Below are 25,366 nucleotides of genomic sequence, written 5' to 3' on the forward strand. Positions count from 1 at the left end.
TTTAGAATTTGGTGGTGTGGGCCCCGTTGTAAAATATTTCCAATCACCCTGGTCGTGGTACAAAATTTTAATGACCACCTTTAAATGTTTTTCAAAAGCGGTAATGTCTGACAAACTAATTTTCCGATTCTCTGGAAAACCTAACTCTTTGTGCATTCGTTTAGTGCCCTGTAACATTTCCCCATCGGTACAACCTTCATTTAGCAATCTGTACACATTCCCGGCGAAACACAGATTACCCCCCGCGTAATGTAAGTCGATAAGGTGTGCTTTTCTCCGCTCAATTACCCTGCTGTACAGAACGGATTTAAATATTTGGCCGGCACCCCCCTGCATATTCCTAACTATCGTCACCACTAATCGGAGGGTGTCATCGGTGAGAACTTCTGTGTGGCTCTGTAAGAGGTCTGAGATGTGGCTTAAAAAAATCGGCAGCATTTAATTCTCCGGGGTATCTCCTGCGTGAGAACAAGGGTTTGTTAAAACCACCCGCAGTCAAACGCAGATGAACAAAATCATTCGCCCCGATGTTTGGAGAAAGTTCATCCAATATTCTCTGGACTGCACCATGTACAGCGTCTATAGCCTGTACATACGAGGCTATTCTGTCAAGATTAACAAAACGAAATTCTTCATAGTGCTCTGTTGCTCTAAAATTATTATAAGACCGGTTATAACTACGTATACGCTCTAATGGGCCTCTATTTGCGCCGACACCGTCACCAACCTGATTCACAACATTCATCACAACCGTTTCTTGGTTTTCAAAGTTACCGCCATCCTGTTCTGCCACAGCAGCAGGGCAAGTTATTTTCCACCAATGCATTCTCATTGTTTGGTTTGGGCTGCTCTTGTGAAATCTGAGGCCTCTCTCTGAATCTTTTACGTCTCAACAAACATGCTTTTGCCAGTTTAATTCTTTTATTAATGTACAAACGCTTGATGTTGGCAAGCGGTCGGTCTTTTAAACACTTTTTAGACCGCATGCTTACTCATTTATCACCGGAGATCTGCACCAATGAAGCATGAAATATCAGCATCATGTTCTGAAATCCTGAGCTTAGAGCAGCATCCTCTGTAGAAATTATATCTAAGAGGTTAGCGGTAAAAACCTGGATCGGTTTTGGAAACAAGGCCTGTACACCGGCTAAAGCCTCTCTTAAACACTCTAAGCTCGTTTTTTAGACACCTCATTAGTGATCGCCATTGATAGTGACTGTGTAATACAGCACACTGAATCTAGCACATCACCCAACACCAAGTCTTTAGGCGCTTTCTGATTTCTCTCCGAAGGCTTGACACGTCGGGCTTTGGTCAGCGTCTTAATGGCCGTCTTCGACGCTGTCACCACCTTAGGGCCCGACGTTTCCACCACACTTATTTCACCGCTCGTCGATACAGCGACTGTGTGAATAAAAACAAAATACTTTTTAATACCACGCCAGTGTACCATATCCCAAAATCAGAAAACTACACTATGATAAAAATAAAAGACTTTTCAACACACCAATCAATGCAATCTAAATGGTAAAAATCAGAAAACGATGATAACTAGGATAAAAAAGCCACACATGTGGCGCATCCTTACTCAAAGGGCTGCGGGTGAATGGAACAAGTTACCCGGACATATTGTTACACCGGTTTCCTTTAAGACTGTGGTGGCGCTACTGGGTCAAGTGATATGGTTAACAGCATATAGACCCATGGCACAGACCAGTCGCTTTTAACTTTAAAGGCTAAGCAGTTTTAAAATAAGGCTTTTTAATAACCCCAAGCAGAAAACTACGTGAACTAGGATCTTTCAACGAATTAACATTCTAACAAAAGAAGTAACGGTTGCAAGTGGCTCATAACACATCTTGACCATGCTTAAATTATATTAACCTTTGGTTGTTGATTTGAGACGTTTTGAGTTCGTTGACCCTGTTAACGTCTTAGCGTTGCGTCACAGTTTATTTTTTGAAGGTTCGGGTTCTGCACGGAGAGGGAAAATATGATTAGTGAAAGAACTCAACACCGCAAATTACCAAAAAATAGGAAAACGGTGGGAATTTTTATTATAGACACGTTTAAATGTACATGCTAAAAGAATGTTTTATATAATACCGACCTCTTCTCCCAGGCGATCTGATAATATGCTCTGCACCCTCTGGTATAACGTGAACATCTGCATGTGTCTCCACAAGGTTTTGCGGGGGTATTGTAAAGCACAAACGAGGTTTTTTAAACGTGAATTGATTTGTCCTTTCGCCCGCGTCTGTGAAATAGACACATACGTGTATTGATGTGGAGAAAGTACCCGTGTGTCTTTAAGACTCACATGGTCATAAAGCGTTATTCAAAACATTGTCGTAATTACTCACCAGCGTTGGGTTGCGCCGTAACTGGTCTTTTTACAGCTGTTGTTTTCGGGGCTAATGGAAATGAATGGATACACACAGTCACAGCCACATTACTCCCTGGTAATTCCATTATAATAATACAATATTGCCTAGTATACAAATATTATACAACGTTTTGCAACTATAGGTAACAACACGTCAACATGAGACATGCACCATGACGTTGTAATTTTATCTCACAATAAACCAGATATACATACCGCTGTAATTTGTGGAGTCCTCGTCTTCGTCTATCAAATCGAACAGTGTTAAGTCTGTAAATAGACTATCTTCAGACTGTTGTAATTGATCGGCGTGATCCATTCTGACGAGTTAGTCAATAACGCAAGACTGTAAGAATTGGAATCCAGCCAAAACTTCGCCTGTTACACCGTTGGTACTTATACCCAAACTGATAAACATTCTCTTCTAAGAAACACACATGGCCCCCCCATAAAACCATTAATCTTAGGTATCACTGGGGCGTGCACGTACTGGGCTGTAGAAATTATTGTAAGAAACATTTTTAAAAAACGTTTTAGACTGTTATAATGTTATAACTGTTAAAATCTATATAAGTTTAAGACATACAACGGTGTCTAAATTTCATAGCTGTTAAAATGTGGTGAAAATGTGCCCCGGTGTCTGTGTTTGATTCACCAACAGACCACTAAGAATATTATTAAGAAAAATGTTTTTATTAACGGTATCGCTATAAGAAAATGTATCTATTCTTTATAGCGATGTGTTCACAAATCAAGCTTGATGTTTTGAGGTTTTATTTTTTTTGCAATGCGAAATTAAGAACATTTTTGTGTGAAATACATGTGGTGATTATAAATTAGAAAACTTTACATTAATATAAAATTATATATACAAAACAGCATTTAAAACAAATGAAAAACTATAACTCCTATATCCGGACGTTTATTGTCACTGTTAATTGTACCCGCTTACAATTTAAAAATGTTATGAACTTTCGCTCTGAGGTCAATTTTACCACCCCCCCCCCGCTACCCAGTGGGCAAAAGACCTATAATATACGTCTATTAAACGCATACCTTAGACGTCTAAATGTGGTCTGCAATTCGTCTAGAATGAAATTCTAATATACGTCTAAAGTTATACGTCAATTATACGTCTATGTTTAGACGTTCATTATACATACAGATGCAGCCATTCAAAATGGGTGAGGTATTTCGCGGCATACCCCGGTGGGCGTGTCGCGGTGTCACGCGGTATCACGTGGTGTCACGTATCATTTGACGCTCTGCCGGAAACTATCCGGCGTCGCCTTGTAAAACCGCCAGGGGGAGCTTAACCTCTCATTTACAGCATTTGAGCCTTTAATTTTGAACTGTGTATTACAGCATGTTAATCATCAGTCATTAAAATGTTGGTATATTTTATGAAAGCAAGATTGCTCAGTTGGACAAAAGTACACAACCTACCTTTATCAGAAATATTTATGCATCAAAGCCTTTACTGAAGATATTACTAATAGTATTAATAATGGATGACTTTGGACAAGCTGTATACTTGGAAAAATACACACCGGTATTCCATTTCTCCCTAAACATTGTAAGCTTCGAAGTCTTTAACTAACGTGATACCGGAGTCAACAAGCATACTTTTCGAATTTGATTAAAAGGGAATATAATATGGAATCGCGTATCTAAAGAATTTAGTAACGGTATGATTATATCCGTGTACTGCGACAGGGCTGTGTAGGGCTGTTTCGCCTGCCTGTTCATGCGAGCTGTCTTGTAGCCTACTGGTCTAGGTGTGTGACTACCAACTGGCAGGTTGTGTGTTTGAATCCAGCTGGTGCTGGACTTTTCATTTTTATTTATTTATTTTTTAATCGCGTAACATAAACATATTACCGTATGCAAACTGTACTGTATACAGTATGTATATGTATATGTAATCGGTCTTGAGATATTTTTAACTTGATTTACAGTATTTGAGAGGTATGTCTTAACACCGATACTACAGTGCTTAAGTAGTGCTCACGTATATGTTTCTAGGTTTATATTATGCATTTCATACGGTCAAATTACTTTTGAGCAACTAATAAGAAGCGCGAAACCGTATGCGTTTTAGTTTCGTTTTGTGCTGGGACCCGTGGATTGATTAGAGATATCAAGTACATACAAGTCATTTTTTAAATGTTGTAGTTCGTCTTGAAAAAATGTTACGAGTACATCATCTATCAACAATTACACAGGTTCTGTTTCCATATTGCGGATTTTGGTTACTTAATATTATTTTCTAGATTTCACGTTGTGAATATATGATTTGGGCAAACAGAGCCACAAAGAAGTACATTATTGGTTGTTGTTTTTTTTTTGCAGTTTTATCTAGAACAAGCGATGCTTAAACCTTTGTCTGATTCTTGTGAAACTATCCACACGACAGTTACAGTACCTAAGAGTTGACTTCAGTGATGTCACTGATGGGATGTTTCTAAAAATCCATCCTCTGTAAAACGTCTTCTCTAGTTGTCCTGCATATGTATTCGCTAATGAAGCTGTGTGTTCTGAGCCTGGATCTCTACATTTCTGTATGAACCAGCTTAGAGGGCTAAAGACAGCTTGTGTTTAAATTGAGTGTAAGGCAATTTATGCTTCTAAAGTCATGGTCAGCATTTATTTTTGTACTGTGCTGTAAACTTGTTCTGTGCCAAGTCACATTATTTTATAGCGTTTTTATAGCGTTATCAAATCCGGTGGCGCTGTGTGTTAATTTCCTGACTCCCATGTCACATGGTCTGTGATTGAAACCTGTAAAACCGGTTTAATTCGTCACAGCCAGCACTCTTCAGGTGTGAGGGTCTTCTGCTCAGAATGAAACGCTAAAATGTTTGTGTATATTCTAATGGTAGTGGGGGCAGGGTGTGTGGGAACAGGTTTGGTTGAAATTGCATTGGAGATCTATGTTCTTCACACCTGAAACATTTTCTCTGAAAGCATTTTCTTCGCAGTTTAACTGATCTTGTTACAGCATGTTACAGTTTACTATTATTAACCATATTAATTTTAAGTGCTTAATGTAAAATCTTGTAAAAATATATTTTCATTGTTCAAATATACATTAAGTCTGACTATCATATAATAAGTTAAATACAAAACTAAAGAAAAAATAGGGTTAAATATAATTCAAAATATTTTGCTAACAATGTTAACTGTTTATGAATAATAAAATGTATTAACTAAGGAGTAGGATGGCACAGTTGTTAGTATGTTTTTTGTTTTGTTTCTTTTTCATAAATACAACAGTAGTACCTGATGTCTCAGTGGCTTTCAAAATTAAATTATGCATGCAAACCTGTGAACTAGAAAGATAACTAAGATATCCATCCATTATATTCCATAATATCCATGAAATATATGGCGCTGAAATATGTGTGACGCAGTGGTGGCCTGACACGGTGAGGTGCCCTGGCAGCTGTATGATGCAGTGGTGGCCTGGCACGGTGAGGTGCGCTTGCAGCTATGTGGCGTAGTGGTGGCCTGGCACGGTGAGGTGCCCTGGCAGCTGTATGATGCAGTGGTGGCCTGGCACGGTGAGGTGCGCTTGCAGCTATGTGACGCAGTGGTGGCCTGGCACGGTGAGGTGCGCTGGCAGCTGTGTGATGCAGTGGTGGTCGGGTATGTAGAGGTGCACTGGCAGCTGTGTGTTGTGGCGCAGTGGTGGCCTGGCACGGTGAAGTGCGCTGGCAGCTGTGTGGTGTGACGCAGTGGTGGCCTGGTACGGTGAGGTGCGCTGGCAGCTGTGTGGTGTGACGCTGTGGTGGCCTGGCACAGTGAGGTGCGCTGGCAGCTGTGTGATGCAGTGGTGGCCGGGCACGGTGAGGTGCGCTGGCAGCTGTGTGATGCAGTGGTGGCCTGGCACGGTGAGGTGCGCTGGCAGCTGTGTGATGCAGTGGTGGTCGGGTATGTAGAGGTGCACTGGCAGCTGTGTGGTGTGACGCTGTGGTGGCCTGGCACGGTGAGGTGCGCTGGCAGCTGTGTGATGCAGTGGTGGCCTGGCACGTGAGGTGCGCTGGCAGCTGGGTGGTGTGACGCAGTGGTGGAAATGTTCACCATGTTTCACCATGCTGAAAATGTTTGTACCAGACTTTTTTGAGGCCTGTTTAATTGTGTCTGAAGTCTGATGTTGTAAATTTTATTGTTAAAAAGATCCATGAAAATGTCACTACTAAAGTTAGCTGGTACTGTTGGTATTGTAAGTGGCAAGTAGAGCTCATATTTTAGATTTTGTGTAGTTGCTAGCGTTGAACTGTGTGTTGGATGCACATGAATATATTCATTATATGCCAGCGCACCTCACCGTGCCAGGCCACCACTGCGTCACAACACACAGCTGCCAGTGCACCTCTACATACCCGACCACCACTGCATCACACAGCTGCCAGCGCACCTCACCGTGCCAGGCCACCACTGCGTCACATAGCTGCAAGCGCACCTCACCGTGCCAGGCCACCACTGTCACGCCCGACATCCCTCCCTAGAGGGCGCTCCACTGCTCTCATTATTGTTCGTGTGATTTAGCTCTCCAGGTGTACCCTTTTAGCGTTATTATTTAAAGACCAGCTCCTCCAGTCCTCGGGGCTCATCATTAGGGTAAGATGTCGCGAGGCCCGCCTAGCACCAGGAAACCCTACGTCCGTCTCCTGAGGGCATAGGCCTCATCCCCGACACCTCCCGTTTCCTGAACCCAGGGTCTGGAGGATCTCGCCCCGTCACCCTTGGACCTCCATGTCTCGTCTGTCCGTGTGCTCCCCCCTCCCGGGGATTTTAACTTTGTCGCGTCCCAGGATGGATTTCTAGTTGATGGACTCTCGGACTGTGCTTTGACCTCCCCTTGGACCCGTTTGGATTTGGATGCCGTTTTGTCTTCCCCTGTACACTGTCTCACGGACTGTCACTATTATTTTGTGCACTATTAAACCCCTGTGTGTTCCTTTTTACCACGCCTCCTGTTTTCTCCAGCTCTTACCGCATCGCATAGGGTCTTCTATAAGATCTGACACGGATTCCAGTCCGTGTCCGTTACAGAATGATGAGCCTATGCTAGACCCCGCGAGCGGTAATCTGGAACACCCGGACCCTCATCTGGACCTGTTTCTCTTCAAGATGCCCTTCCTGTTTTCCTGTCAAGATCCATTCCTGTTTCGCTGGACAAGGTATTTTTTGTGGATTTTTTTTCTAAAGGAATTCTTGGATTTTTTTTTTCCTGGACCGTTTTGTTTCTCCGTTTTTTTTTTCTTCCTTCCCCGTTGGAACTATTTTGAGAGTGGACAGCCCTACCGTTTTGTATATAGTATTCTCCGGTTTTATCTCTTGTGTATATAGTGATTCTGAATTTCCTTCTCTGCTTGTATATAGTCTGTGCTTGTGATATTCTTGTTGATAGTATTGCCCTTATTTTTAATTGTGTAGGGCGTCAGGAGCCGCCCTTGAAGGGGGGGGTACTGTCACGCCTGACATCCCTCCCTAGAGGGCGCTCCACTGCTCCCATTATTGTCCGTGTGATTTAGCTCTCCAGATGTACCCTTTTAGCGTTATTATTTAAAGACCAGCTCCTCCAGTCCTCGGGGCTCATCATTAGGGTAAGATGTCGCGAGGCCCGCCTAGCACCAGGAAACCCTACGTCCGTCTCCTGAGGGCATAGGCCTCATCCCCGACACCTCCCGTTTCCTGAGCCCGGGGTCTGGAGGATCTCGCGCCGTCACCCTTGGACCTCCATGTCTCGTCTGTCCGTGTGCTCCCCCCTCCCGGGGATTTTAACTTTGTCGCGTCCCAGGATGGATTTCTAGTTGATGGACTCTTGGACTGTGCTTTGACCTCCCCTTGGACCTGTTTGGATTTGGATGCCGTTTTGTCTTCCCCTGTACACTGTCTCACGGACTGTCACTATTATTTTGTGCACTATTAAACCCCTGTGTGTTCCTTTTTACCACGCCTCCTGTTTTCTCCAGCTCTTACCGCATCGCATAGGGTCTTCTACAAGATCCGACACGGATTCCAGTCCGTGTCCGTTACAACCACTGCATCATACAGCTGCCAGGGCACCTCACCGTGTCAGGCCACCACTGCGTAACACCACATAGCTGCCAGCGCACCTCACCATGCCAGGCCATCACTGAGTCAGAGATTAAATAAAACCTCACTCGCACCAAACAAATTTATATTTCTAAATATCACAACATGATCGAATTTAAGTCATTTTAATAACAATGAATAGTCACCTAGGCGTTACAATATAAACATTTATATTGATTTAAATAACGTTTTGATTTAAATCGCAAATGCGGGTTTAAATATATGTGTTTTTTGATTCACAATCAGACAAATGCAACATAAATTGATATCTTTGTCTTCTAAGTATCTTAATAAACTTTCAGCATAGCTTTCTCCCCGTTTAGATTTATTTTGGGATCAAACGTGGAAAGATTAGATTGTAATCGTTTTTATTTTTTAAATACATTTTAGAAAAGTGTAATCTATACTAAAAAGCTGTACACCACCTGCTATAAAGATACATATTGTAATACTTTCGGGTTCGGATAGGACAGACACAAGAACTCAGACTTGCGGAGTTAAAGCAAGTTAAAGCCTTGATTTTATATATCACCTTTAAAAGTGGCATCTCAAAGCAAAGTAAATACCCAACACTGATTGTACCCATCTGTCATGCTAATAAAGCAGCTTGAATTGAATTGAGAGAGGGGGGGGGGGGGGTATATTTGCTTTGTGTATAAAGTACATTGTGAATGTTTTCACAGCCTTCACTTTGTCGTTTTTATGCCATTTTTTGACCACGCACGAATATTCCTATGTCCGTATCTTCGCAAGGGAATCAGTGCGAATTTTAATACTAATTAAATGACCGCGGGCACTTTCCACCCCCTCTACATTCTCAGAGTAGAACAGATTAACCTACTAATGAAAGACGGTCCACCCCCCACGGACAGGAAAAGTGCCCACAGGCACTTAAACTTAATATGGTCAGTAACAGTAAACGGTAACATGGTCAGAAGGAGCATGTACAAACGTTTCCGAAATAACCACATGTAAGACTCTGATGCTTAAAATGTTTAGGGAGAAAGTGGAATACTGGTGTGTATTTTTTCTTTAAACTACCAATACCAGCCATATACAGTCTGTAACGTAGGGATTTCTATAGGTCTTTATTTAGTGGTTACATTAGTGACAAAGGCTAAACTTTTAGCTTCAGTAACGTGTACATATCTCCCCTTTTTATAAAATGACATGGTTGAAAACTGTTCCAGAGCCACTGTTGTTTCATCAGTGAAAAGTGCATCATGAAATACCTCTCCCTGTTCAATCCACTGGAAAAAAGAAAAGGAGCATAAAGCTTCTGATGGTCATAAACGATATTCATTTAGGAGCAGCATCAGAGGTATGTTTTTAACTGCACAGCATTGGAGAGAATACCATAGTGTGTTTTTTTTTTTACTCCCTGGCGGAAACTGGCTTCCAGAAGAATCAGTATGGCTCAGAGATTAAATAAAACTTCACTCGCACCAAACAAATGTATATTTCTAAATATCACAACATGATCAAATTTAAGTCATTTTAATAACAATGAATAGTCACCTATGCGTTACAATATAAACATTTATATTGATTTAAATCACGTTTAAATCACCTTTATTTAAAACCCATAAATAAAGCTGATACTGTTTAGACTTTTAATTATTTAAAACTGTATTAAAGCAGCACGATACACAATGCAACGTAAATCGCTATTTTTGTCTTCTGTGTAATAATGTTCACCTCTCTGTCCAGCAAATTTACAATAGTAATAATAATGGACTTTATTGTATATGGTGCCTTTAAAGGTGGCTCCTCAAAGCGCTTTACAGGTTAAAAACAATACTGTTAGGCTGGGAAAACGATTTTTTTTTAAGAAATACAAAATGAGATATAATGATATGTTCCGGCTTAGACATTAACGAAGAGCATAACGCGTGTACTGTATACACTGCAAGTACAACCCCCCTCTCTGCAGGAGTGCTGGCTGTGACGAATTGAACCAGTTTCACGGGTATTTTCAAAGTAGGAGGCGAGATTTCCAGCGAAAGACACCTCCCCCCCCTCAAAAACCCAGTAAGTACAGTACTTACTAGTTAAAGGCTAGGCTCCTCAATGAAATCGCTTTAACATGCTAATGCGTTGGTGTAACAGTCCGGGCGTGGCAAGCTTCTATTTTCAACCCGACTACGGCGAAAGGAACCCTTCTTTCATTAGAAGACAATGAACATATTTTAGCCCTGAATGAATTAATAGCAAACATGGTTTACATAACAGACATTTTTCCAAGAAAGTTTAGCCTTTGTCACTAATGAAACCACTAAATAAAGACATAAATATAAAAATCTTAAGATTTTTTAAATACATGACTTTGCTAAAATTTATTTGAAAATAAAAACAATTACACCTGCCAGGGGAGAGAGAGAACAGGGGAGGGATGTTGGTTTTGCATAAGGGGCGGGGCTATGGAAATTAGGTCATGTGTAGTTACATGTTCTGGCTGTTTGTGAATTATCGTTGTTGAGTATGGAGTGTTGAGGTATTGATTTTGTGTAATGCTTTATGTTGAAAATTGAGGTGGATTTTGTTTATGATAAACAGGATAAACTGGGATGGGAGGAAGGTTTGGTTTTGCATAAGGGGCGGGATTATGATAATAGGAGGACTTTGCGAGAGTAAAATGGTTTGATATATTTGATTTTGTATTGTGGTTGTTATCTATGTTTTTGGTTGGTATTATGTTTATGTGGTTGTTTTTGTTGGTTGGTTGTTATTATGGTTATTAATAATACGATCTATAGTTGAAATCTGAGCCTAAATAAAAAGAAAAAGCAAGTGATTAGGTTTATGAGCAATCTAATTACTTATTCGTTTAAAACGCGATATAAAATAAAGTTTATTATTAATTTGCTGGACAGAGCGGTGAACATTATTATGCATAAGACAAAGATAACGATCCTGATCAGTTTAGAAATCTGTGTACGCTGTAAGGTTTTTACTTCTTAAACTTTTAAAATACACGTTTTGAATAGAAAGAAATCCTCTTCCTGGTACAGTATGTATAGCAAACCAGCACGTCTTTTTTCTCCAATCAGAGGGGTGTCAGATGGTGTCAGCCAATCACCATTCTGAAGCCCTACCATAATCTCTGGTATGGGGAGACCCCAGAATTCTGTCCCATAGTTTAGACAGATGATAGATACTTTTATTGATCCCGTGAGGGAAATAAAGTAAATCATTTTCATTTTAGGAAATTATTAAACGCTCGGTTAAAAGCAAAGGAGATTGTCTGTTATAGTGGACATAAAAACAAGAGTTCGCTGGCATTATATCCTAGAAGACACAGACCAGGAGAACGCCCGCAGCGTAAAAGAAAATGCCTGATGAACTAGGGATTGGACAGTTTCCAAGTGCTTGTACAATCGATGGAAATGTTCAAATAAATGTGCAAAAGAAATAAACGAAATAATCATTTATTTCTTTATCATATTGGCTAGCTAATGTCCTCTCTTTGCTAGTTAGTGGCTGTGTTTCTGCATTGGGTAGCAACGGGTGACTGTTCTCAGGCGGAAGATGTAAACAGCTTAATGTTCGTGTTAAATAATTTTTTTAAATTAAAATTCATTCTATACAGCAATCGCATATTTGGGTACCGTTTCATAAAACTTTCATGCTTAAAATGTTTAGGGAGAAATGGAAGACTGTTGTGTATTTTTTCTTTAAACTACCAAGACCAGCCATACACAGTACAGTTTACATACATACAGTAATGTTTATGTTCCTAAATTAATATCGTTTATGACCTTCAGATGCGTTATGCTCCTCTTCTTTTTATGCTCAGCTACTAAAATTTCCCTTTAGTGGTAAAATCCATATAAATATTCAAAACTAAGCGGATTAAAATGTGCACAGTAAAGACATTAAATGATTAAATCTTTGCACTACCAACCAAGGCACCACGAGTGCCCCTGTCGGTCATTTTGGCCAGCCAATCACTTGCCCTGCGGTGCCCTACGGTGCCCCGCGGGTTGGTTACTGTACCGCGGGTTTTTACCGCTCATTTTGAATGGCTGCATCTGTAAATGGTTGGAGTTCTATTATACGGATAAATTTAGAGGACTATTATACGTACATGGTTAGAGGTCTATTATACGTACATGGTTAGAGGTCTATTATACGGATAACTTTAGAGGTCTATTATACGTATATGGTTAGAGGTCTATTATACAGATAACATTAGAGGTCTATTATACGTATATGGGTAGAGGTCTATTATACATCAAAGATAGGTTTTATAGGTGTAGAAACAAGTAAACCAAGCCAATGATTTGGTTTGGAAATTTATTCTGAAAATACACATTCACACCTGAAAAATTAAATTATACATTGTATGCAATCAATCAACAATCAACATATGGACAATAATCATAAAAAAACACAACTAGTCTTAAACTTCAGCTACAAATTCTGGTAACATCAATATACAGTATAGTAATGACAAACACAAACTAATTACATTAACACACTATCTAACTCAAAACCACATTTTGATTCAAATATAAATTTTAAAATGTACAACTTATATATTTCCAAAAAAAAACAAATATTACAATGGAAGTTAAGACGATTTTTGTCCACCATTTGCAAACCCTGTCTAATTGTCCTAACAGGACCAGAAACCTATTATTTTCAGTGTCCAGATCTCCTGGCCCCCTGCCTTGCATATGCATTCTTCAAGTAACGCATTGCGTGCTCCTTTATATCTTTTTCTTTCGATGTAGGGTGGGACTTCAGCACCGCAGCTAGGAGAAAATTATATAATATTACTACTCAAATAAATGATGGTTAATATCTTCTTGAGTATAATCTCAAAAATGAACCATTAAGGTTTACTAAGCTCAAAGCTGAAATAAACAGATAAAATGTGGCTTGCATCACAGCAATTGAGCAATAAAGTCTGTCCTAATTAAAGAGTACCCAAAGTTTGAAAGTACAACATAGAATAGGAGTACCTTTAATTACTCTATAAAGATTTGTGTCTCCCAGGCCCCTCTTTTGTTTTTTATATTTTCGGTTTGTGCCAGCGAAGTTGAATTCTGTCATCAGTTCATTTGTCATAAGTCTGAAAACCAAATTTTCACTGAGTTTAGACATTTTTTCAAGTTGAGTTTCCACTCAACATTTATTTACTCAAATATTTAGGATCAAATGTAGTACTGTAATCCTTATATTTTAAAAGACAATTTTGCAGTTTTACACCTTGCACATTCAGTGGTCAACACATAGGTATCTATAAGCTCAATTCCGTGGATATGTTAATTTGATCGAAGTAAAAATGTAATGTAAAAACATTTTAAAAAATCAATAAGCAATACCTTGACAAGACTGTGAAAACACTCTCTCTGACATCACTGCCGCCTACTCTCTGAAGTTGGTTTATCTGGAAATAATATTATATTAGAAATAATATTAGAAGCTATTTTTACTACTAGATCTTCATTAATCAACTAATCAGACATACCCATTTACACATTCATGGAACAAACACATTTTCACGTATTAACTGCACTTTTTTGCAGTATTTTCTCAGTCTAAAAATACAAAGTGACCATTTTTCAAAGTAAAAAAAAATTGTAGTAACTTTTTAGAACATGAAAACACTTTATTTTGCCATTAAAGGATAAGCAAGATTATACATTATAAACTAAAAATATGAACTTATGCCAGAGATGGATCATATTAATCAAATGTAGGCTATAAAATTATGACCCATCTGAAACCTAGAATATTGGTAGTGAATATTTTCTACACCACAGTGAGAATATAATATCATACCAGCAGGTTTTGATTGTCCATGCTGTCAAGTGCTTGCTCGTATGCACAGAACTCTTCCATTGTGGTCAGCCTCCTGATGTGGAATTGGGAGTCCACCGGTTCCGTGGACTTACCCAAACGCCTCAATTCATCCCTCATCTCTATCAGGAGGCCCAATACCCGCTTCTGAAACTCTGAAATAATTTACATTTTATGTCAGCATTTAAAAGGAATTGGGTTAGGATTTTCTTACACTGTTGTCACATTAGCATTACTGTAGTGTTGCTAATGTGCTACATGCAATTAATAATCTTAAAAATAAAAAATTCCCACATCTGTAGTTCATTTTAACTGTACTTACTTCCTTCTGAAAGAGGATATCTCTCTCTCTTCTCTTCTGGTCTGGACATGGTCTTCTGCCTGGGAGACTCTGAAAAGAAATCAGTTATGGAAAACATTTACTTTATCACAGTGGTTCTCAAACTGTGGTACGCGTACCGGCAGTGGTACATGGAGTGCCGCCAAGTGGTACGCCAAATGATCCTGGAACTGTGTCGTGTGTGCTGAAAAATCGGGACGGGTTTTCATATTTTGTATTTTAATACGTGTCGAATACGCAGCCTACGTACTACGATACAGTGCGCGCTAATAGTTCAGTGGACACAAGAGATACTCTGTAATTCTATACCACTCTATAGGAATGCGTGCTACGGATGCAAATGACCAATTGTATTTAAAAAAAGCTACTGTATCTCCAGCAAATAGGGAGAAAGGAGAATGTCCGTGATTTTGGAACAATGCTAACGTTGTAAACACAGGAATGCATAGAAATACGTGCTACGAACGCAGCACACGAAAGCGTGATAACAGAAAAATATTTAAGAACTGTTCTAATTTGAGAAAAATACACAGAGTGTCTCTGTGTTTCGCTCCCATGCGCATGAAATAAAAACTTTAAATAAATACGGAAATAAAAACGGAAACGCGGAAAAATGCAAGCTTGCTGATTGCTAAAGCAGGTAAGATACACTATTTTTGAAGAACCTTATTTACCGTTGGCAAAAGAGCTGACACGTATTATGTGTGGAGAAAAAGCTGCTAAACAGCTCGACCTGCTGCCCCCCTCCCCCTGAAAGACACAGTCATTCATAGAATTATTGAAATGAAGGATTATATCAAAAGTACACTGATAGAGCGCGTTAAGATGAGCAGATGTTTTTCACTGCAATTAGATGAGTCTGTAGTCGATTTGGCCAATTTGCTCGTTTACGTTAGACACGAGTTTGAGGGCATGTCCCATGAAGACTTTCTGTTCTGTAAACCGCTACCAACAGGAACTACAGGAGAGCACGTATTTCAGCTTCTGAATGAATTTATCGAAGAGAATGGCCTCGACTGGATAAAATGCGTCGGAGTTTGTACAGACGGTGCTAGAGCAATGACAAGCCGACATAACGGTGTAGTTGCACAAATTAGATTGGTTGCTCCAGAAATTAATGTACGCATTACAACATCCACCGCGAGATCTTTGCCGTCAAGAAAATGCTTGACGATTTAATATCTGTTAGACTCCGTTGTGAATTGTATCAAGGCTCGAAAAATTAATTCACATCTGCTTTGCTCAACTAAACAGGTTCACCCCTCTCACTGAAATGGTGCTTTTTTATTAGTTGTTGTTAATGTTTTTTTTCTGTAAAACACTTTGAGAAGCCACCTTTAAAGGCGCTATATCAAATTAAGTTTATTATTATAATATTTATTATATGTATGTGTGAGTGTGTGCACGCGCGCTCATGTTGGTCATTGAGAATTTCTGGGGTTCCTATGAGAAGATGACTTGTAGGTGGTACTTGGATGCTTTGGTTGGATTAGGGGTGGTACTTGGTCCAAAAAGTTTGAGAACCACTGCTTTATCACATAACTTAATATTTCAATTTAGTCATTTAGTTTGTCATTGAACTTCATCTCAATTTCATAGAGTAATTAGATGTAGGCAAAAAATGTAGTAATACCTTCAGGAATGTTGAAGCCAGAACTCGGCACCGTTTTTTTCCTTGGGGAGGTTCTCACCTTTGATGGTTGGGCTTCAATAACATAAAAAATGGTGTAAACTTGTCTTTAAATATGATTGATGATGGTTATCTTCTAAGTACATTAAGAAAACATTTTAACTTTAATTCCAATAAACTACCTTTAAGCGTACTTGAACAGCTGAGTGAGCTCTGGGAGACACTCTTCCTAGGAGAGAATCTCAGTTTGGGGGGTGGCACTGGCAGCTTTGGTGGCTTCTTCTTTTCTTAACAGAAAAAATATGGCAGTAAAATATTTCATATCAAATTAAATTATTTAATCAACTTGATCTGTAACTTTTTACAATACATTTATTTCCTTTATTTTGTGAACTTTGAAGGGAGAGAAATTGACTTACTTGGAGTAGCAGCATCAGAATCAAAGTCTGTAATATAATAGAAAATTATCATATTTCAATATAATACTGAAAATTAGTTTAACATAGAATAAGCTAACCAAAATTTTTATCAATTTCCATTATCAACAAATCTAATAAGATTTTTAACATTTTCATACAGAACACCTTTCAAAATGACTTATTTTAAAGAGTTGTAAAAAAATCAATAACAAGGTACAAGCTAAATGAGGCATCAGTTGATATTAAGAACTGTTTAAAAATATAGCTATTGAGATTGAGATTGTTACTTTTACATACCATGTGTCTCATCCTCGTCTTCAGCATCCGTAACAGAGGTGGTTAAATCAAAGTGATCACACTCTGATTTCTTGTCTACAAATAATAATATTTACAGTACATAGGATCAAATATGAAAAGGGTATTGTTGCACTAATACATGTACATAGACAGTTACTGTAAATATTCAATCGGAATTTATAATAATTAACAGGAATTTGCTCTTATTTTCAAAGAAAGCTATACCTGATGTATGTTTAATTTTAATGAGCTTGAAGGTAACCCAAGTATCTTTATTAGGGTTGGCCTTCTCTTTGTATAGTTTTGTGGCCTGCTTTGGATCATTCGGCCACCACACATACTCTCTTCGGGCATCCACCCAGTTTGAGTTCAAGACTCCCTCAACCCCTCCTGATCTATCCAAACAGCGCGTGTCCACATCACCTGAAACAGACATACACATTTTAATTTTGAGTCTTAATTCAGATTGTGGTGCTGATTACTAAACTTGTGTTCGCTTATAATGATTATACTCAATAAAAACACATAATTCAATAATAAACATTCTGCTTTATTTATACATTTGTAGTTAGATGGTATTCACTACATACAATTCCTCACAAACTTTAAAATATAAACTTCACCATGAGAAAAGAGCAGACTGAAGCATCCTGTGTGAATCAAAGTTGCAACTTCTTCATGGAACAGGATTATGTTCTATGCCATGAAGACGAGGGAAAAGGACATAACCAGCACCATATGGGAGACACACTACTTTTCTGTGCAACTCTTTTACAGAGAGGAATTTCTCCCTTGCATGCACCTCCAGACTATTAACATATATAATATTAAGCAGTTTTGACTCACATGGTTCAGTGAAGAAGTTACAAGTCTGAGTCTGTCGTACAACATCACATAGAAGACTTCTGTCTGCTCTTTTCTCCTTCACAAATGCAAAGTCCTCATTATCCAACAGGAAACAACAGTCTTTTTGTCTTGATGAAATATACATCCGTGAACCAGGTGCTTCATAGTTGATCTGAACTCTTTCCTTCTCCTTCATTCTCTTTACTACTTGAGCTATAGGGTTATGACTGTTCCGCACTAGTTTCTTCAAGGACTGTAAAAAGTTTTCAAATGGGAATGCAGATACATAATTTAAGGAACAATTAAATTGTACCACATCCTGATGTAGATGTCTCAAACTGTACACATTATATACAACAAATGTTGGTCCATACAAATGCTGAGCATTGTCAACAAAGGTATCAAGCAGTTTTTGGGCATAGTTGAGATAGTTGAGGCATTTCTCTTTCTTTCATCCGAGTCCAACATAATGGAAAGAGCAACTGTTAGCATCAGAAAATGGGTGTATAGTTCCTTTGATACAACATTACGAAGCACAATGGGACCTGTATACAAAAGGAACTGGCGGAACTCCAGCCTTCCATCTGTCAAGCTCTGAGAGGGATCTTGGCTGTCTAGAAAATTCCCCAGGCATCTTTCCAAATTATCAGAAATTTCTTTCCTCTGCCTGACAGACAGTCGACATTTAGGTGGTCCTTGCTTTAAGAAAATAAGAATTCTTTTGCCAACACCAAGACAAGCTAGATGTGGTGTAGTCAAGGGAGAATTGGCTTATGCACCCAATTCCAGCAGCAGCTAAGGGAGAAAGTCTTTGTTGGTGTTCCTTGTACTCAAAGTTCTTGATTTGTTCATCTGTACGATCATTACATGCCTCATCCCCTGTGAAAACAACTCTTCCCTCCCAGCTCCCTTTAAGTTTGCATCTTTCGCAGCCAAAGTACGAATTGTGTCCTTTGCAGCATTTCAGATATGAGCGTGCAGGGGCATCACATATAAAAGCCTTCACTGTAACATTAAATACTCTATCTTCAAAGTGAATGCCATTATTGGTGAGTAACTTTAACTCCTCTAAAAAGTCACTCACATAATCATCAACTGATTCAGGCTTGGACCCTCCACAAAATAATGCTACAATGAAAGGCTGGAATTGGTGAAAAGAGCACAAAATAGGCCAAAATTGCACAGATGTAGATTTGAAGAGAGGAACTCCATCAACATTGATACAGAGGTCTACAGAATGCATGCCTTCTTGGACTGGTTTTGGAAGAAGATATGTTTTTCAGGATTCCTTTCTTTAATCCAAAGTAAATGTACTGACCGCCGCATTTATCACTGATTTGCACTTTATTAGGTGTTTGTAGGAGAGTCCTGCAATCCTTTGGAAGCTTGTGCCCCTGACGTCTCAATATCTCCAATAAATCATTGAAACACTGTCTTTTACAACCATGCTTTGCAGACCAAGCTACAAGTTCTGTAGATAGATTTGGCCTTGCTGGGTCAGTCTGTGCCTCATCTACAAGGTCAGTAGATTCAGGACTGGGGTCAGTTACATCAGATTCATCAGAGTCAGAAATTTCAACCTCATTCAAGATTTCTTCTTCAGAAGTAATAACTTCTTCAGTGTACCCATAGTCATTTGAATCCTGGTATGTAATGTCATCACTGACACAAGCACCCATATCACCAGATGACTGTTCCACATTCTCGTCCTTGGTGTCATCTATGTGAAAACTGCCATCTTGATCATCACTGCTGGATTCTGCATCGGGATAAATAGTGCTTTGACATAAAGTCTGATTTGGTGTGCCCCCTGCGTACTGATGTGCACCTACAGATAATTGTAACACATGCAAATAAACAGTAAATAAACAGTGACTGTTGTATGTAAGGTACTATAAGGACGATGGAATATAAAAGGAAATGGTATCAACTTTTCTTAAGAAAATAAAAATAGAAATATTGTCATTCAAAGAAATCAACATATAATTACATTTTTTTTTCAGGCTGGTGGCAAGACCCCCTCGCGAAACTCCTGTATGCAAAGCTGTGTAAATAAATTACATACAGCACTGTTGCACGTTTTAGACCATACCGTACGCTCGGTAATTTCCCCCAATTCCTGTCATCAGTTTTATTTTTGGGATTTTAACAGAGATTTTCTACTGTTTACATTTATATAATCTAATTTGATTAAGAGAACAAAATGACTGCGATAAAAATGTTGTTAACTTTAAAAGGGTGAGTAAGAAAGGTCACACTACGCAGGTATTTCCCGTATATCATTGCCTAGTTAAATTTAGAACATTATTTCAGAAATCACACAGAAAGGAGTATAACACCGCGATTATTTTTTTCCCATAAAAACATATCGTCATTCCTTAAAGTTGTCTTGCTGAGGCAATTCTAATTTCTAAGAATATCCATATATTTTTTGGAGAATCAGAGAAAATTATCATCACATACTTTACAAATCCATGGGGTACTATAACATTAAGGGTTGTTTAGCATTGACGTTGTTAATGGTACATGTTACATACTTATTTTCAATGACCTGTTGAACATGTGCTGTTTTTTCTGATTCTCAAATTAGAGAAACGGCAAAACGATTTTGTGTAATCTTCCCCTTCACACTATTTTTATGTGCCTTTTTTGCTTATTAACATACTATTTTAATCAAAATAATATTAAGTAAGATCTGTATGTATTCAGATAGTATTATTATTATTATTTATACTTACTCGTCAAAAGAGGATTGCTGAGATATTCACGGACTCCTTCTACGATTGAAAAACGTGGCCAAAATGGCGACCAACGAATACTAGCAATGCATTGTGGTATATAACCGGAAATAAACCGGATTGTGTGTGCCGCAACTAGGAGTATACAGCACTCTGCACAGTGTACGAAGTAAATTATTTTCGCAGTAATTAATTTACACGTGTATAATAAATATAGTAAATATAATAAATTAATTACTGTGAAAATAATTTACTTCGTACACTGTGCAGAGTGCTGTAATTTACTTCGTACACTGTGCAGAGTGCCATATACTCCTAGTTGCGGCACACACGATACATACAGTAAAAAGCCTCAGGCACTGTGTTAGATGTGTTTTCGACGTTATATATGCGTTTATTAATGTCGTCGATTTTACGGTTGCAATTCGAGGTTGATTATACGTCGAGGTGACGTATATATACGTATAGCCGTATTTTCGCCGTGAATATACGTATATTCGACGCATCAATGCCCACTGGGTATGTGGTCAATTTTAGCACCCCCACTCTGCATTCCAGAGCCTTTAACTACCGTGACACCGACCCCCACGTCTCCCAAATATCTCTAATACGTTATTGAACTTGAACTTGAACTTTATTGCCATATGTAACCGGTACTGGTACAATGGAATTCTTACTTACAGAAAGTCTCTCGATTGTAAAACAAGTGTAAAAAACAAAACAAAGTGCAAACAGTGCATCAAGACAATGTACAAACAAACAATAGACAATGTGCAAGTAAACATGTAGACAGTTTGAATGTAAACAATACAGACATGTAAACAATGACTGGAGATGTGCAAAAGATACGAAATCATAAAGAGGTAGATGGTGATGGTGTAGGTGTGGTCAGAGGGGGATGGCTAAATGTGTTCTCCAGTCTCACTGCTTGTGGATAGAAGCTATTGAAGAATCTAGTGGTAAGTGTCCGTATGCTCTTATATCTCTTGCCTGAGGGCAGTGGGGTGAAGAGCTCATGCCCGGGGTGGTGACTGTCCTCTGTGATGGCCAGAATTCTACCACAGCAGCGGTCCTCATAGAGCTGTTTAATCTCGGTGAGACCGCAGCCGATGATCTTCTGGGCCATATTGACCATTCTCTGCAGTGCCTTTCTTTCTCGGGAAGAGGTGTTGCCATACCACACGGTGATCCCGTTGGTGAGGACGCTCTCGATAGTGCAGCGGTAGAAGTTCACCAACACATGTATTGGCATCCCCCATCGCTTGAGGCACCTCAAGAAATAAAGGCGCTGCTGAGCCTTCTTCATGATAGAGTCAGTGTTCACAGTCCAGGTTAGGTCTTTAGAGATGTGAATTCCCAAAAACTTAAAGCTGGTGACTGTTTCCACTTCTGTTCCATCAATACTGAGTGGGCTGTGAGTGTATGGCCTGTGTCTCCGAAAGTCCACTATTAGCTCTTTCGTTTTCTTTATGTTTAAGTCCAGGTTATTGCTATGACACCACCTAAGCAGCTGTACAACTTCATCACTGTAAGTGGACTCATCATCATCACTGATCAGTCCTATTATAGTGGTGTCATCGGCAAACTTAATGATGCGGTTGTTGCTGTGTCTTGCTGTGCAGTTGTGAGTAAATAGGGAGTACAACCTTGGACACAGACAGCAGCCTTGTGGGGTTCCAGTGCTCAGGGTGAGTGGTGTTGATGTTTTATTGCCTATCCGCACCACCTGTGGTCTCTCGATAAGAAAGTCCAGCAGCCAGTTGCAGACAGAGTTGCACAGACCTAATCCCCTGAGCTTTGTCACCAGTTGACTGGGTATGATGGAATTGAATGCTGAACTGTAGTCCACAAACAGCATTCTCACATACGAGTTCTTAGTGTCCAGGTGTTCCAAGGCTGGACACTAAAACTTTTTAAAACTATTTTAAACTATTTTAAAACTTTAAGATCAATCTGTTAAAATATAAAGAACAACACCCCCATCATTTGTTGCCTGTCAATACTTTAAAGACTTTTACGCGTGCGGTGTGTGGAAATTCATTTCAAACTTTCGAAAAAGCTGTCGCTAATGTGTTATTAAAAATAAGCTGTGTCTTATTACAGTATTTTAAAACTTTAAGACCAACCCCCGCATGTTTAAAAATTTATTTTCTGGGGAAACACATCATTTGTGTTTGTGATGTGTGTTAATACATTTAAAGTTTAAAACGTATAAACTGATAAGTGAATACTTTTCGCTCTTGATAAAACAATGAGGGGGGGGTCGTTCTAAAACAACACAACCAATTGAAAAATGTATTAAGTTATGTAGGTGTGGTTACACCATTGGTGCATATTTTTAAACGCACCGGCTTGACAGGGTCGCAGCGCGTCCCTGGAGCTGTCAGACACTGTCTGTTTGTGTGGAGAAACATCGGGGTCCACTGCTCTACAAAGTGAAGAGGTAGGTGGCTAAAATATTTTTCCTGATTGTTGTATCGGCGCTTAGCGTATGTCATTTTAATACTTGGTCTTCTTTTTAGCGAAACCCGACCCCGCCCTCTGTGACGTGTGACAGCGGCGGCCGTGTGAGTTCAGATGGGGAACCAGATATTGAAGAACTTCCGGGTGTTAGTGATGATACCTCACTACAAATGGTAAATATTAACGAAAAACCTTAGCTCAAAAAAGGCGATAAATGCTCGATATTTTAGGTACAAAGCATGTCTATTTTGTTGAACCTTCCTTTTCTTTTTCCTTTAATAGAATAAAGAGGAGGTCGCCACATCAATCTTCAAACTACCAGCGCAACTGAATGTTTTGTGTCTAAGCTTGTGTGTTTGACCAAATGTTAATAAAGCTGATGCCCAACCAGGTTTAGCTAACGATGTCCCTAATGAGCCCGATGTTATGACCCAGATTGTGAAAGCAGTAGTTTATTGCATCTTCCAACACCGTTTAAAGGGGGTTCTGATTGATTACTGCCCGGCCTGTTTGATTGACCATCCCGGTCAGCGGGGTCACACATGCCTGTCTATCGGCTACACAGATGGGTTTGAAGATGTGACATTTGCCGCTTTAGAAATTTATAAGTCTCCCAGTTTAGCCCGAATTTTATTGGCTGTTCTGTACACCGCCAGGTGTCTGGGTTCGTACACCATTACAAATGACACTGAGCAGGGCATAAAACAGTTGCTGAAAAACATGTCCTGCGAGTTCTTTCCGTGAGACTTTACGCAGTCAGTGTGTGTGTGTGTGTGTGTGTGTGTGTGTGTGTGTGTGTGTGTGTGTGTGTGTGTGTGTGTGTGCTTACAACCCTGCTGCTTTTGAGACACGGCTTGTGCAGCGTATAAGCAGCATTTTTTTATTGACGCCCCTTCCTTGACGACCGCTCGCCATACGTGCATGTACACACCATACTTGAACAACTGGATGAAAAATTAGTAGACGTGATTTTTGATGCGTTGCAAAAGAAACACTATTCTTATTTTTACAGACGCAAAAAAAAGATCTATGTTCACATGTAAAATGTGAATACAGCTTTCACTCTGTTTTACAGACCCGGGTGAGCCATCGTCCGAAGAATGAAGAATTTTGAATGTATACGTCTAAATTCTTACTAAGAGTGCTTTACACACTTCTCTCTACAAAGCTTGATATGAAAAACAAAGAGTCGAATGCTAATGTCCTTAAATTTGTTAGAGATCAAATCAAATCAAAGTTTATTTATCAAATGCACAACAATGTGGCGTGCAGCAGTAGCTGCTGGCAATGAAATGTCTTTTTCTGCGAGCACACAAAAATTACAAGAATCACAAAAATCACAAAAAATCACAAAACACAAAAATCACAAAATTGAGGTTACATTTTTGAAACTGAATAAAACTCAATGTGAGTAGAGCTGTTATGTGTCCATGGTGTATGCAATATAAACATGTAGTGCAGTTATGCTGAATATAGTGAGAATTGTGTGTCCATGTAGCCATTACAGGTGATTTGCTAAGGAGCTACAGGTTGGCTGTTTAGCAGTCTTATTGCCTGGAGGTAGAAGCTGTTCCGTAGTCTGTTGGACTTGGACCGAATGCTTTGGTACCGTTTACCAGACGGTAGGAGGGAAAACAGTTTGTGACTGGGATGACTGGGGTCCTTGAGAATGGACCTGGCCTTCTTCAGACATCTAGCTGAGTAGATCTCCTGGATGCTTGGTAGCTCACAGCTGGTGACAAGCTGCACTGACTTCACCCCCCTCTGCAATACATTGCGAAGATAGATGCGTATGTCAAGAACATGAGTGAAATTATTGCGGATCTGATGTTTTCAGATCAGAAACGGAAGCCTGGGGGGTTCTACAGTGTGTATTCCAAAATACAGCGTGTTTTGCACAGAACCTGTGGTAACACCATCCTGCTGATTATGCAGGCACATTTTTTTGCTCTGCTAGATCGGATCGCACAGTGTGTTTTTCATGGTTTTAGACATGGGGAGCGGAAGGGGATTATGAATGCTTTTTCAGATGCCTCAAAGTTTCTCAGCAATGTTGGGGTAGTGGTTATGTGTACCGAACTAATTTTCTGCACCAACATTTAATTGTTGAATGCAAACAGGAGCCGGTAATATGTGTGTACTGCAATGTTTCGGTGTTTGAAAACTCACTGTTGAAATAAAGCGGTTCACATTTCACATGGTGTTTGTCCTGCGAGTTCTTTCCGTGAGACTTTACGCAGTCTGTGTGTGTGTGTGTGTGTGTGTGTGTGTGTGTGTGTGTGTGTGTGTGTGTGTGTGTGTGCGTCCTTACAACCCTGCTGCTTTTGAGACACG

The 25,366-nt window shown here is 39.5% G+C and overlaps 4 long non-coding RNA genes across 17 annotated transcripts in view; all 4 read right to left on the bottom strand.

The window, feature by feature from the left end:
• LOC148647685 (uncharacterized) overlaps positions 1-25,366 on the bottom strand; it is a 663,201-nt gene that overhangs the window by 483,645 nt on the left and 154,190 nt on the right. The gene's annotated exons all lie outside the window — the stretch shown is intronic.
• LOC148647699 (uncharacterized) lies at positions 903-2,784 on the bottom strand. Its single transcript, XR_015926726.1, has 5 exons — positions 2,603-2,784; positions 2,364-2,414; positions 2,111-2,257; positions 1,885-1,974; positions 903-1,404 (listed from the first exon to the last, which is right to left on the bottom strand). It is a non-coding gene; the product is annotated as an uncharacterized LOC148647699 (long non-coding RNA).
• On the bottom strand, positions 13,074-14,692 carry LOC148647700 (uncharacterized). Its single transcript, XR_015926687.1, has 4 exons — positions 14,622-14,692; positions 13,822-14,454; positions 13,459-13,568; positions 13,074-13,248 (listed from the first exon to the last, which is right to left on the bottom strand). It is a non-coding gene; the product is annotated as an uncharacterized LOC148647700 (long non-coding RNA).
• On the bottom strand, positions 15,775-16,814 carry LOC148647701 (uncharacterized). The gene is made up of 3 exons (XR_015926702.1): positions 16,689-16,814; positions 16,452-16,556; positions 15,775-16,344 (listed from the first exon to the last, which is right to left on the bottom strand). It is a non-coding gene; the product is annotated as an uncharacterized LOC148647701 (long non-coding RNA).

Source organism: Lepisosteus platostomus, chromosome 15, assembly GCF_059453375.1.
Source record: "Lepisosteus platostomus isolate fLepPlt1 chromosome 15, fLepPlt1.hap1, whole genome shotgun sequence".
In the NCBI taxonomy this organism is placed as follows: domain Eukaryota; kingdom Metazoa; phylum Chordata; class Actinopteri; order Semionotiformes; family Lepisosteidae; genus Lepisosteus; species Lepisosteus platostomus.